At 37.4% G+C, this 14,868-nt stretch overlaps 1 protein-coding gene across 1 annotated transcript in view; it reads right to left on the reverse strand.

Moving 5' to 3' along the window:
- Gorasp2 (golgi reassembly stacking protein 2) overlaps positions 1–14,868 on the reverse strand; it is a 32,153-nt gene that overhangs the window by 13,717 nt on the left and 3,568 nt on the right. The gene's annotated exons all lie outside the window — the stretch shown is intronic.

Here is a 14,868-nt window from a genome sequence, read left to right on the forward strand (position 1 = left end):
ACTATTAGAACAAATCCCTCTATTCATTAAGAGAATCTAACTATATATCTATCCTAACCATTTTGAATACACAGATACAAAATGGACATTCATCTGTATCTCTTTTTCTTGTTTAGTTCCGTTATTTGAATATTATAGGTGTGTTAACTCAGCAAAATATTCTAAAAGAGTCCAGTAGCCCATAATAGTATTGGGTCTTCCACTTCCTTTAAGTTCATTTTCTGTATGAAGTTATTTTCTCTGTGGTTCTATTTTCATATCACTCTATCCTGGTGTGTGTGCGGGTCCCCAGTCTTTGGCAGTTAATGGCAAACAATTACTTATTGCAATTGAATGACACATCCATTTCTGAACTACTAGACTAGCAAGGTGCCATTTAGCTACACCACTAGGAACTGTATCAAGAAGGTTACAATCTGTTGGCGAACAGAGAGGAAGAGGCAGGGAGATGGGCACATAGCCCTCTTGTCACTGTACAAAATCAAACAGGTTATGAAGACAGGAAGTTCTATGGGGAAGACATGAAACAGATAAAAATTGTGAACTTTCTGAAATTCATACTAATACTAGTATTTAGTAATAGAAATATGCCGGTAAAGTAAAAAAGTTTCTTCTCCAAAATATTTTCACCATGGCCTAAGGAAATTTTATTCCACTTGAGATAATTATGTAGTATCAAAACTATCTTACAAAGAAAAAAAAATCTGCATTGATACTATAGGCTGATTTTCTCTAATAGTCTAAGCAGTCTTAATAGTTAATGATGAAGCTAGGCAAATAAGACATATACATCCAGTCATATATGAAGCTATAGCTGTACAGTAACACACTTGCTGCTTTCAAAATGAAACACAGGTTGTTTCCAGAATATATTCTTAAATACCAATACCAATCAAAACTGTTAATCCCTGGATTAATATTACTTTCTATAATTACTTACTTTAAGCCAAACTATACTATCATTGCCTTTAAAAAAGAAATAATAGACTTTCACTTTTTTTTAATGTACTTAGTACAGGGTCTACAGGGTCTCACTACAGATTGGACTCGTAGTGATCCTGTTTTCAGCCTCCCAAGCGCTGGGAATACAGGGGTACACCACCACACCCAGTCTTAATCTCAGTCTCAGTGAGCCCTGGGGGCAGGGCAGGCATGGCACACCAGAGGGAGACTGAACCCCTGATAGCTGCTCTGCCTAGGTAGGTACTTTAATCCACTGAGCTATCCGGCCAGCCCAGACTTTCTTCTCTTATCATTATAAATAAGTAAGTGTCCATTATAAATGCTTTGGCTACTAAAGCTATTTTATGTTTCTCTGTGTATGTTTTTTCTGTAAAGTTGAGGCAAAATTCTTCTTATAAACTAAATGAGTTAAATATTAAATGGATCCATTATTTAGAGGTGCTAGTTCCAATAAAATAATCAGAATATACTGCTTAGTTTCTCAATACTTGATATTTTAATATTTTTTTAATACTTGATTTTTCTTAAATGGAGTTATTTCCTACTCTACGTATGATTTAAAAAAAAATGTCCAGAAGCCAAAATAATGGAGTTTTAAACCGATAGAAACTCTGAAAGGTAAGTAGTGACTGCCTAGAGCTACTATAAGAAAAGTGAGGCCTAGTTACAGCTGGCAAGAAGAGACACACTACTAGGTGTGCGAGACCTGACCATTATGTGGCTAGCGGATGTGAAAGGCCTCGGGTGAGAAAGGGCAGAAATGGCACAGGTCACTAGGTGCTCCCAGAGAATATCTAATCATCTAATTAAACCTGAGTGTTTCCGAATAACAATAGCACTTTATTTAGAACCTAGCCAGTTTATAGATCAACTCTGAACTTCACTGAAGCTGCTATAAGTTCACTTTTTTAAAGTTAAAAAAGGTTAGCGCTTCTGTTGTGTCATCATCAACCAGATCACTGATCCTAGGTACTGACTCTTACCATGCACTTTCCCAAGTATAAAGTTTAAACTGGACCACTGCATTATTCCTGTAACTCCAGAAGATTCAACAGTTAAATTTGAATTGTAAAATAAACTTAAATCATCTTTTCGTCAACTGTTTTTCCATTTCATTTGTTACCAATCTCAATTTCTTTTGTTTCTAATGGACCTTGAAATTAATTTATTCCTCAAATTCATTTATGTCATTTACAAGCACATTTATACATTTTTATTTATTTTGGTGGAACTGGGGATTGAACTCAGGCTCTTGCGCTTGCCAGGCAAGTGCTTATTCTGCTGAGCCATCTCCCCAGCCCCAACAAACACATTTATGAAAAGTAGACATCTTAGTACCTCCAGGAAACCAGCAGAGGGAGTCATAGAAAATGCTCTCTTTGGTGTTAGTACAATTACAGGAAATTTCCTGTATATCTTAGCATGGAAAATAAAGTACAGAACACACTATCTATGTAGGTAAGTTTCTTCTGCAATCTTATCTGCTGACGAGAGCCTCTTTGGTACCAAATCCCACTGGCATCAGATTACCACTTCAATACTTTCTGTCTCCTGTAAGATCTCTTGATGGCCAATCTCTCTTCTGTATCTGCTGAACATCTCAATGTAAGTATAACCTTGGCTCCACGGGCATTTAATATATATTACTGGGCCAAGAAGCACAGCAATTTAAAATGGACAGGTTAAACCTGAAATTTAGAACTCCTTAATACAAATGTATAGTGAAAAAATTATAGTTTTAAGTAGACGGATTTGGTTTCAAATCATTATTTTTGCCCACTTATTAGCTGTCTGATCATGGGAAAGTTTGTGTTCCTGGGTCTTGGTTTGATCATTTACAAGTAAGGGATAATGTCATCTATTTTACTTACTATTTTAAGAATATTGTAAAGCTTCACTGAGTTAAAGCTCATAAAAGACTTGGTAAATCCCACAGCCTATTGTAGGAGTCCTACAAATCTTGCGTATGTTTAATCAATCAATACTTGGATACTAGGCTATTTTTCTGACTGTGTTTTTAAATACCTCTTATTCTTTTGGTTTGTTTATTAAGACAGGATCTCACTATGTAGTTCAGGTTGGTCTCAAACTCTCTCTCTATATATATTCCAAGCTGGCCTTAAACTTGTGATGATACTCCTGTCTCAAGTCTCCCAAGTGCTGGGATTACAGGCATGTGCCACTATGCTCAGCACCTCGCACTCTTTAAAAAAAAGAAAAAGAAAAATATGGTTAAAAATTGACAAACTGCACTATATTAAAACTAAGAATTTCTGATAAAAGGAGATGAACAATCAGAGAGTAAAAAATACATAATCAACAAAGTGCCTATATTCAGAGCAACTCTTGTTTTTTTTTTTTTCCTGGTGCCAGAAATCAAACTCAGGACCTTGCACTTGCCAGGCATGCACTATTCCACTGAGCTGTATCTCCCAGCCCCACTTAGCAAATCTTGAATTAATGCAAATTAAGAATCATGGACAACCTGAGCATGGTGTTCCATTTTTATAATCCCAACATTCTAGGAGGCTGAGACATGAAAATGGCAAGTTTTAGCCCTGCCTGGGCTATAGTGACTCAGCAACACCTTGCCATAAAACAAAAAATGAAAAAGGGATAGGGATGCACCTCAGCTTTACAGTCCCCAGTACCAAAATAAATAAATAACAATAAAAACACAATGAGATACTATTTATCTCCTAGAATGTAAAAAAAAAAAAAAAAAAAAAAAAAATGTTGGTAATAGTGCAGAGAAACTGGAACCTTCATGCACTGCTGGTTGTGAACTACAATAGCTGCTGGGGAGAATAGCTTGGATGGGATCATCAAAATAATTAATCATGAAGTTATCATAAGACTCAGCAATTCTACTCTTAACACAGAACCAAGAGAAATAAAAATACATTCCACCCAAAAACTTGTATACAAATTTCAGAACAGCATTGCTTATAATAGTTAAAAAGTAGAAAAAACACAAATCTCTCTCTCTCTCTCTTTTAATTTCTGGCAGAACTGAGGATTGAACTCAGGCCCTTGCCTGGCAAGCACTTATTCTACTGAGCTATCTCCCCAGCCCCAATATCTCTTAACTAATGAATGCATAAACAAAATGTGCTATAGCCCTAAAATGGAATAATGTACTTTATCAATGTACTGTGACACAAATGAACCTTTAAAACATGCTAAGTGAAAGGAGCCAGTCACAAAATAGCACAAAAGTATTATATAGGAAATGTCCAGAATACACAAATCCATAGAGATTGTGGGCAGATGAAAGGGAGTCTGTTCTAGTGGGGATGGTTTCTTTATGGAGTAATAAAAAAAGGACCGAAATTAGATAGTAATAATAATTGTACAACTGTGAATGTACTAAAAATCCACCAAACTATACACTTTAAATGACTGACTTTCATGGTATACAAATTATATCACAGTAAAACTGTTAAAAAGAGACAATGGGACAGCTGGCCAGATAGCTCAGCAGACTGAAGCGCCTGCTTCGGCAGAGTGCAGTGACCAGGGATTTGATCCCTGGCCTGCTGTGCTGGTCCTGCCCATGGGGCACGCTGAGACTGCAAGTGAGACTGGGCGCAGTGGCACATGCCTGTAACCTCAGCACTTGGGAGGCTGAAAATAGGAGGATCACAAGTCTGATCTGTGTAGTGAGAACTTACAGACACTGTACTAAATATATTTTAAAAAAAGAGAGACAATGGGGCCAAGATAGTAGCAGATATTGAACTTGAGGATATCAAGTGACCAATAAATACAAAAATATGATTCAATGCAATGGGTATCAAGGAAATATAAACTAAAACCACAATGTAGCAACACGACACACCTATCAGAATATCCAAAATGAGAAAGGTGGTTTGGGCTGGTGGTACACATAAAGTCCAGCTTTTCAGGAGACAGAGGCATGAGAATCTCAAGATCATGGCCAGCCTGAGGAATTTAGCAAGACTTTTAAAAAAGAAAAGAAGGGGAGGGGCACAGGCTGGAGATATAGCTCAGTGGTGTAGCTGCCTGCCTAACAGGTCTAAGGCCCAGGGATCTGCTCCCAGTACTGCAAAAAACAAAAAATATGCCCCTGCAAAAATAAATAAATGGAAAATGAAAATATTAAGGGCTAGGAAGGATGTGGAACTTTTTTTTTTGTGGCGGAACTGGGGAATGAACTCAGGCCCTTGTGCTTGCCAGGGAAGCACTTATTCCACTGAGCCATCTCCCCGGCCCATAAAGATATGAGGGCGCAAAGGGACTTCTCTGTCCATACAGCTTTCAACATTTTTTTTTTTTTTTTGACGGAACTGGGGATTGAACTCAGGCCCTTGTGCTTGCCAGGGAAGCGCTTATTCCACTGAGTCATCTCCCCAGGCCCAGGATGTGGAACATTAATACAGCTGGTGGCAATAAAAATCAGTAAAGTATTTAACAATATCTATTAATACTGAAAATGCTTTTTCACCCAACATTCTATTTTTTGTACTTAAAAAAAAAAATTTAGTACGGGGTCTAGAGGGTCTCACTACACAGATTGGACTCATAGTGATCCTCCTGTTTTCAGCCTCCCAAGTGCTGGGATTACTGGTGGGTGCTATTGTGCCCAGTTTCATCCCCCATCTGAGGGAGTCCCGGGGGCAGGGCTGGCATGGCACTAGGGATCAAACCCCAGTTGCTGTGCCTGCCTAAGCAGGCACTTTAGTCCACTGAGCTATCTGGCTGGTCCTACATATATTCTAGTTTTTTTTTGTTTTTTTTTTTCTGGTGCTTTAAACAATTTATTTAACTGAAATGGACTTATACTTGTTTTTGAAGTGACTCCCATTTATTTTGATGCATCTTTTCCTCATAATGATTTATAGGATCTTTAAGCCAATATAAATATTTTATAATATTTGGGTATACACCTGTACAAAACCTCAGCAATATCTTTCAGAAAAAACAAAACAAAACAAAAAACCTGAAGAGTAAAGACTAGACACAATTACTAGATACAGTGAAAATCTGCTACAAGTATTTCTGAGGTAAAAATGCACCACATACCTGTTCAACTAAGAAAATCATTCTTACAAAACAGGAAGATTTTATTTTTATGTAGGACCTAGAACACTTAAGCTGCCAATCAGGTACTGAATGGCAGAGCAACGTCCCCAGTTTATGCCATAAATTCATAGGGAATAGGTTCCAACAATTCAGGTTCCTTTCCACTGGTCCTTACAAACTGTGCTTCTCTGGGAGGTGCAGGCTGGCACTTCAGTTGAACCCAGGTACCTTTCTCTTTGGTTTCCTTCTTTTTCTAATCATTTTCCTTGACATGTTTCAGGAAGCTATCACAACTTTCTGAGTGTTTAATATGCTCAATACGCACATTAATCCTCTTGGCAAGCATCTTGCCCTTAACTTGCTTGTTTACAACGCCAACGTCATGCTGGGTAACGTTGCAGACTCCTCCCACTCTGCTATGGTAACATTTGTGAGGCATTCCTTTTTGTACAGTATCCATTCTCTTGATGTCTACAATATCACCCTTTTTGTAGATTCAGATGTATGTGGCCAAAGGAACAACCTCATGTTTTCTAAAAGGCCTGGAGAACATATACCAGGTTTTTCCCCTCTTGCCCTTTCTTTTAGTCATTTTGGCAAATGAATGGAAGATGGTGGTTCCTGATGAAAGGCCCAACATTCTATTCTTAATTACAAACCATTATACAAACCTATCAATAGCAGACTCAAAGATGAATATTGGCAGTCTCTCAATGGCATTAAACGCTTTAATAAAAGGTCTACAATCTCACAAGCAATTATTTGAGCAAAAGAAGCCAGATAAAAATGAAACATATACATAACATGGTTCCATTTAATAAAGTATAAGAACCACATTAAGTGAATGCTTTCAAATACATAAAAACAAATATGTATGTGCCCTGGCTGAGGTGGGGCTGAATGGAAGTACAGAAAAGGAGTGAGATCCTAGTTACGGGAGTCAGTCCTCTATAAAGATCTGTGATGAAAATGTTCAGTATGTGTGATGTCCAGTAAGGTAGCCACTAGTCACATATGACTACAAACATTGGAATTGTGGCTGGTGGGACTAAGGAACTGAAAATTTTAAATTAACTTACATCTAAATTAAGATAGTCACATGTGGCTAGAGGTCCTGGATTGTACAAGTCTACATGACAGCCTACATAATTTGCATTTCAACACAGAACTTCAATTTCTGGTTATAATGACTATAAAAACACAAGGAGGTTGAATTATATCTAGTTCCTATCTATGCTGGGGAAAACATTCAAAACACTGATTATCAAGGAACTAAAATGACATGAAGTACTTTATGATTCCAACTATATGCCATTCTGGAAAAGGCAAAACTATGGAAACAGGAAAAATGCCAGTGGCTGTTGGGGCTTGTGGTACTGGAGAGGAATGACGAAGCTGTCTTCAGGACAAGGCAGTACAATCTGTAGAATGGTAGGCACATGTCATTATAAATCTGCCCAAATCACACAATGCATCACACCAAGAGTGAACCCCAGGTTCACAAGACTGTAAATGATGGACCTGGGATGACAAGGATGAGATGTAGGTTCATCAACAGCAAAAAATGTCCCACTCTGGGAGGGTGCTGATCAGAGAGAGACTGTACACTTGAGGAGGCACATGGGACATCTCTGGAACCTTCTGCTCAATTTTCCTGTAAACCTAAAAATGTTCTGAGTCTATTTAAAAAGGGTTTTCATATGACATAGTTGTTCTTGTTGTTAGACAAGGTCTCTCTATGTAGTTCAGGTTGGTGTCCAACTCACAGTGATCCTCATTCCTCATCCCCAAGTGCTGTGATTACAGGTGAGCACCACCACACCCAATGATTTTTTATTTTTTTAATTTTAGGGAAGGGTCTACAGGGTGTTCAGGGTCTCACTACTAGATAAGACTTGTAGTGATCCACCTGTTTACAGCCTCCCAAGAGCTGGGATTATAGGCGCGTGCCACCATGCCCAGTCTCCAATGATTTTTGATACTTAAAGGAGTAAACAGTCAGTTATACATACTTGATCTTAGCCAAAGGCTGAGAAGTGAAAATATAGTCAAAGAAAACTTTGACTATGTCCAAACCTCCCTGAAAGTTCCCATAAATATTTTGATAGCATTTTTTCTAGTCGGTCCCACACTTGTGGGAAGCGCTTATTCCACTGAGCCACCTTCCCGGCCAGCCCTGGCAAGAATTAGGTAATACTAAAGCAGATGAAAATATTCAAGGCAAGTAAACTTATAAGATGATAACTATTTTTTAAACTGTTATCAAAATATACAGGCGAAGTAGGAGTTATGAGCAGTTTCTGCTACTTGTAATAGTTCAAACCTTACTTTTTTTTTTTTGGCAGAACCAGGGATTGAACTCAGGTCCTTGCACTTGCCAGGGAAGTGCTTATTCCACTGAGCCATCTCCCCAGCCCCCAAACCTTACATTTTGAAGTCATCTTGCCAAGATAAAAATCATAGCATGAGATAAATGTTTCCCTCACTCTAAAAAAAAAAGCTACAGTAAACATGATGAAATTTGCTACACAGAATTTTAACTTCTCAACAAGCAAAAATGAGATTATGATGAAACCGCACAGTAAAGGAGCGTGCCTACTGCGTAAAAAGAAATTAGCACCAATGGTTAGAAGCCACACTTTACCATCACTGACGTTTCAGGGATAATCTGTAATGTGGTGTCATTTAACTACTAAGGGTAGTTTCAGTAGGTCTGGAAATCAATTTAATGGTTCACGTTAATATAAAGACTAAATCAGACATTATAATAGACAAAATATCAAAAATTTGTGGCATAAGGGCATTTTTAATGAGAATGATAGAATGTACTGGTCATAAAACTTTTTTCTATTTTGAGCTCTAAATTTCAATGTGAAAAACTGCCCAAGATACCATAAAACTTTTTTGTTCAACCAAGTTTTAGATAATAAAAGCAATTAATTTAGACTAGATGTGGTGGCCCATAACCATAACCTTGGCATTCTGAGAGGCTGAAGCAAGAAAGTCTACAGTTTGAACCCAGCCTGGGAAACAGATGTGGCTTGAAAAATAATTAAAAATGCTTGGAATGTTCCTCAGTGTGGAGGCCATGGGTTTAATTCCAATACTTGGGGTGGAGTGAGAAAAAGCTTTTGACTTTTGCCTCATCTTTTCTTCCTGGATCATTAAAGGTTTTATGAGAGTTAGTCTAAAAACAATTTTTTTCCCCTACAGATTTCAGTTCTTTACTGGTTGCTTTCTAGCAAATTATCCATCTCTTTTTCAAGATGAAGAGTACAAATAGTACAATTCTATTATTTTGGGTTTGTATCAATTCTTTTCTTTCTTTTAACTCCTAGGTCATAAGTAGGGACCACACAATAAAAAAGGCTATGTGGGTGGAACAGGGAATTAGGCACTCTCCTTTTACTTATGTATTTCCAGCTGAGGTACACATCTGGTAAAACAGGGACAAGAATCTGTGATGCTATTTCCTCAACAGTAGAGGAAGCTCAGTGGTATGTAACTGTTTCCTTCTTGTTACTGTACCATGTACCTCTCATAAAATGCAGTAAAGCCCTTTAAGTGACTGTCTGTGCCATAATCTCCTCTAGCTCTCAATTTAACACTCTCACTTTTGCACTTTTAAGAACTGTAGAAATGCTAAGACTAGAGAATAAATTCAAGCCAGGTAACACCTAAACGAGTCACTTCAACTATATGTATAAACCTTCATGTTGTGTGTTTACCTACGTGACCAAAATGATGACAAAAGACTGAAAAATGTGGTATGATAAAAATAAAAGGCATTTTGGGAAGACCTATTCTACAACTGCAAATGGGCAGTCTACTGGATCTAGATGTGCAGTAAAAAATTTTGTAACAGAAGAAATTGTGCACTAAATAATATGTAATAGAAGCCCCACCTGCTAAAATATTCTCCTCAGATTTCTTCTATAATAACTCAAGGGACATTTTCTTCTGACACTGGTCCTATAATATAATTTGTAACAGATCAAGCAATTTGAAAAAAAAAAATTTTATGTTGCACACCTGCAATCCCAGCTACTCAGGAGGCTGGGAAAGGGCCATCACTTGAACTAGTGAGTTCCAACATAGAAAGACCCTGTGTCAAAGGAGAAAAATCTAATGGCAATCAAAAGGAAGTAAAAATCCACCATCATACACAACAGTTTTACAGAAAAGATGTGAACATTAGGTAAATAATGTTGGAAGAAATGTCTGCTTCAAAAGAGGATTTAAAAGTCTTACAGTCTGTTGGCTCATCATACACTCATTAAATTTCTTAGGGAAAGAAAACTTGCTGTGTGATCTTAGCAAATCAGATCAATCTCTGTGCTCCTTTTTAGTTGTAAAATGAGCAAGGTGATTAAATGCACTGAATTAGTAGAATGAACTAGTAGATAGAATACTCACCATGAAATAAGCCTTCAATTCTACAGTGAAGAAAATCAAAGACAGCAAGATCATGTGAATTACAGACTTTGGGTCATTTTAATGGACAAGTGCAGTAATACCCCAGCAGGGCAATGAGAAAACAACACTCACCTGTCTTAAAAAGCAGACCTTAAAATTGAAGATCCTTAAAAACGTGTGCTTCAGTGACTATAATGAGTCATACTGAACCACAAGTAATGTTTTATTAATTTTTTTCTATATTTTACGGAAGGGTCCACAGGGTATTCAGGGTCTCACTACTAGATTGGATTTGTAGTGATTCTCCTGTTTACAGCCTCCCAAGAGCTGGGATTACAGGCACGTGCCACCACGCCCAGTCTCACTGCTGTCTCAGCATACCCTGGGAGAGGGGCTGGCCTAGTGGCCCTAGGACTGAACCCCTGGCCCCTGTGCCTGCTTACAGGTGCTTTAATCTGCTGAGCTATTTGGCTGGCCTTAAAACTAATACTTTAAATAGCAAAATAAAAGATTAAGTATGGTAACAAAATGTAGCTGCTGACTGATTAAATGAAAATGCCATGAGTGTTTTGTGTATGTCTTTTTATGGTACTGGGGATTGAACCCAGGGGTGCTCTTACCATTGAGGTATATCTTCAGCCACCTGTGTACTTTATTTTGCGACAGAGAGTGGCCTCAAACTTGCAACCCTCATTCCTCAGCCTCTCAAGTAGCTGGCTCTGTGCTAATTTGGCTCTGTGCCCAGCATAACTAATACATTTTAACTAGTACTTCCACTACAATAATGGTTTTTAATGAGTGATACAATAATGTAAATGCTAGTAATAACGGTACCAACATTTATGGAGTATTTATATTTCAGATTCTATGCTAATTGCTATGTATAGACTATCTCATTTAATCAATAACCAATGAAGTAGACAGTACTGTTTTAATAGAGATTTACAGCAATCAATTGTTTCCAAAATATTTTCATATATTTAATGTGATTTTCAATGGAAAAAGATGAAAGAAACACTATGGTCCCCATTGTTCAGGTGAAAAGACTGAGGTTTAGGGAAGTTCCGGGGTTGCCCAAGGAAAGATGGAGCATGCATCAGAATCCAGCTCCCCACTGTGGTCTACTGTAATGCTCTTTCAATGTTTTATGTTCACATGACATGATTCCTTATTTCTAAACATTTGCTTGGTCTCTCATTTGTACTGAAAAAGTGTGTGTGTGTGTGTGTGTGTGTGTGTGTGTGTGTGTAGGGGGAGGGATGGCAGAAGAAATGAGAGACATAAATTCAGGATCTCTCTTTTCACGCTGTACTAAATTTACTTGCAATACCATGAGGGAAGTGTGCATTTTCCCAAAGCAATAACTATAGTTAAATTCTGAATTTGTCTTTTAGAAAACAAGTTGTCTTTCTTGATAATTATTCTTCCCCAGGCAATTTACAATCACATTTCAAAGCACATATCAAATCTTCACAAATATTTTCAGGTTAGACTGCTAATAATTTTTTGTAGTGAATCAATTAAAATAATAATCATTTCAGTAGAATAGTAAAAGCCACCAAGTAAATTTCCTGATGTTTGTGGTTACTGTAAGCTTAATTCTTACAAAAATTTCAGAGGAAAATTAAAAATTACTTAAAAACCCTGTTACTGTTGTGCCCAGAAGGCAACAGAACTAGTACTGTGTACTCTGCTACTTATTAAAACCATAATCACAACAGCCCAGGCATTAAAATGCATCCTATCATATAAAAGTGTACATAAGCAACCTGACACTCATTTGTTCACACCCTATCAATATAGAGGAAACTTTAAGTTCAATGATACTTATGATCCCTAAAAGAATCCTATGGTTCCTATCTATTGTATTTCATAGGTTTAATAAACTGAAAAATTATAATTTCTACATTCAAAAGTAATTTCAATAAATGTACGGATTAAACACCTTCTTAGCCTTTTATTACAGAGATCAACTGGGGGTCAAGATCAACTGGGGGTCAGGGCAAAATCTTTAGATGGTATTTGTTTACAATGCTTCTCTAATTAGAATTTTTTATTTGGAGAACATAACCTGACTGCTTGGCTTTTACATATTATTTTCATAATGGGTGAAATGGAAGGGATCTATAGTGAGGTTTTTTTATATTTTTAAAAGGGGACATCTAACAAATGTATATTAGAATAAAGAAAAAATTATGATTACCAAATATGAGGAATTCACTTTCTCAAAATAAATATATTAAATTAAAACCCCACTGTAGTAGGATTTCATGAAAATTAGTGAGATGCCATTTAAAAAAAGGAGTAGTTCCACTTGACACTAAATGGTCTAGGGATGTTCTATTTTTCCATACAAATAACGCCACCTGCAGCTACTTAATTCGAATGCTGCCTAGGCCTCTAAATACTACAGAGAATGGCTCTTGGGCTAACAATTTATTATACTGGTGATACACTACATCTCAATGACCCTTCCTCAAAATATCCATCACCTACACTAAGCATGGTGGTGCACACCTGTAATCCCAGCACTCAGGAGGCTGAGGCAGGAGGACTGCTGTGTGTTCAAGGCTAGACTGGGCTATACAGTGAATTCCAAGACTGGCCTGAACTACTGAGACCTGGTAAAAAAGAAAAAAAAAAAAAAAAAAAAAAAAACATCACCTTCAAATTTCTCCTAGAGAGAAATTATAAAAGTGAACATGATGGTTCCCATGTCCCCACACTAGTATAAATGCTAGTTTCAAAATGTACTCAGGTATCTCCCATTTCAATTATTAACAACAGAATTTAACTATTCTATTGTAGAAACAGGTCCTATAGTGGACATTCATAAGGACACTAGTAGCATGTGTGAGGCCCTGGGTTTGATTCTAGAACAAGACAGGGGACCTGCGGGAATGGCTTTGTTGGGAACTGACAAGTCTAAGCAAGAATTTTATAGTCTAAGTACTGTAGAGGCAACTATAAGAGCTAAACATTTTTCCTATGTTGTATTAGAATTACAGGATCTAAAGAAAAGTGGTAGGTATGGTATACATGGAATCTGATCCAGTGTATAAGGGAGACTGAAATATGTCCTTTTTTGTTGTGTGACAGGGTCTTGCTATGTAAGTCTGCCAGGCTAGCCTTCAATGCAGTATGTACTTCAGCTTGAACTTACAGTGATCCTCCTGCCTCCATCTCCCAGAGTGCTGGGTGGGATTACAGGTGGGAGCCACCACCCTGGCTGTCATCTTTTAAAAGGCTTCCAATTAAACTTTAAAATCTTCCCATGGGAAGATTACAGAAAGATTTTTAAATCTTTTTAAAATAACATTTTACAACTACACTTCTTATGACTATTCAGATATTTCATGATCATTAAAGAAATTCTACAAACTATATTAATGTTTAAAAAGGAGCACAAAATGTCACCCTCCACAAGTAATCTCTTTTATACCCTAGTTTATTATCTTTCAGCTTTATTTCTCTGGGCACTCAAATGTACATAAATATAGGAATTGAAATACAATTTTCACTAAATGTACCGCTTTCTAAACGGCAGTAAGGGGCCAGGGAGATGGCTCAGTGGAATAAGCACTTCCCTGGCAAGCGCGAGGGCCTGAGTTCAATCCCCAGTTCTGCCAAAAAATAATAATAATAAATAAACAGCAGTAAGGCCCTGAATGACTGATTGATTTTTGGCGGAACCGGGGATTGAACTCAGGCTTCTGTGCTTGCCAGGCAAGCGCTTATTCCACTGAGCCATCTCCCCGGCCCCCAGCCCTGATTTATTTAATAATGAAGCAATTGGATATTTAGGTTCACAGGTAACATAACTTTCAATCATACTATAGCTTAAATAAGTCATATCACTCAAAATCTTTGCAAAGCATGGCAAAGTTAGGCATAGGATAAAGAAAAGATTATGCAAAACATCAACAGTACTACCTTTAGATAGTGGGATTACAGATTAATTTGGGTATTTTTACTTCTGGAATGTATTCATTTACTTTATTTTAGCAATTCAGTAAAATAAAGATCAACATTTATTTATTTATTGTATTTAAGACAGGGTGTACAGGGCGTACAGGGTCTCACTGTGTAGATCAGACTGGTAGTGATCCTCCAGTTTACAGCCTCCCAAATGCTGGGATTACAGGGGTTGGCCACCATGCTCAGTCTCCATGTCTGTCTCCACCTCAGGGGGCGCGGCCGGCACAGCAGGCCTGGGGTCTGCCTAAGCTCAACACTTACGTAAAACAAACATTAAAACTCAATAACTTCAGGAAATGTATATTTTAAGTGAAAACAAAACATAATGACTTACAGTTTTGTAGCCTTTGTCATTTTAAGTACATATTTAAAATAGCAAAGGTTAGAAAACTAAGTCATTGGGCTGGTGAGATGGTTCAGTGGTCTAAAGCACCTACTTAGAACAAGTTTAGCAAAGCACAGGGA

This window comes from Octodon degus, unplaced genomic scaffold (genome assembly GCF_000260255.1).
Source record: "Octodon degus isolate 3935 unplaced genomic scaffold, OctDeg1.0 scaffold00065, whole genome shotgun sequence".
Classification (NCBI taxonomy): Eukaryota; Metazoa; Chordata; class Mammalia; order Rodentia; family Octodontidae; genus Octodon; species Octodon degus.